The sequence below is a fragment of the Ixodes scapularis genome, unplaced genomic scaffold (genome assembly GCF_016920785.2).
Source record: "Ixodes scapularis isolate PalLabHiFi unplaced genomic scaffold, ASM1692078v2 PGA_scaffold0__279_contigs__length_252992795, whole genome shotgun sequence".
Classification (NCBI taxonomy): Eukaryota; Metazoa; Arthropoda; class Arachnida; order Ixodida; family Ixodidae; genus Ixodes; species Ixodes scapularis.
In genome coordinates, this window is record NW_024609835.1 from 27,030,683 (window position 1) to 27,031,696 (window position 1,014).

Here is a 1,014-nt window from a genome sequence, read left to right on the forward strand (position 1 = left end):
CCACACTGATTTTTATCTAAATTGTTTTGTTTTTCGAAGAAGTACATGAGCCTTTTATTAATGATTCGTTCAAATGTCTTGCTTAGGCAACTGGTGAGGGCAATTGGGTGGTAGCTAGATGCGGAAGAAGCGTCCTTCCCGGGTTTCAAAAGTGGTACGACTGTGGCTACCTTCCATGCCAGTGGGAACCTACCCTCTTGCCAGACGCGATTGAAGAGGTACAAAATACGGAGTAGCGTAGAAGGATGAAGGTGAGTAAGCATCCGGTACTGGATACCATCAGGTCCAGGAGCTGAAGGTTTAGTTGAGCGAAGAACCATTTCGAGCTCGTGCTGTGTGAGGGGTTGATTGTAAGCCTCGCGAACACTACCTGGAGGTCTTCACGACATGCGCTTCCGCTTGCTCTTTGTATCGAAGAAATGCAGAGGAAGAGTTTTCGGAAATTGATACACGAGCGAAATGCTGACCAAGAAGATTGGCCTGACCCTCTAGGCTCTCTGGACAGATCCCATTGTGGGAGAGATTTTGGGGGTTTATGGCGCAATAGCTACGAGGCCATTTGCGCCAAACAAATTTTAGGCTTCATTGTACTATAAAGTGGGTTTTACAAACGGATAACCAAGAAGCTAAAATCGGTGTAAAAGGCCAACACTACCAAGAAATTCTATTACTCGTTCAAAAGAGACCAGAGGATTCTCGCCCAGAAGAAGAGCAGGATGAAATGGGATATGATATTGAAAAAATTCAGGGAAATGAATGCGGCGCTTGGGCTCAAGGCTGGGGCACAACCACAATATATGCAAAACAGTGAGCCTATCACCACACTGATCGCAGACTGGTGGATCTTCTCCCGAAAGCAGATACCTATGGGTTATAAATGAGTGTCCGATTCTCAAACGGCACAACAACGTTTCATGAAGTCGGCTCTTGCATGAAGAGCTTTCCCAAACTCCCAAAGCCGGTTTGGTAACATGAAGCTTGTTATCGCACTCCATGTCCCATTCCAATTGCCAA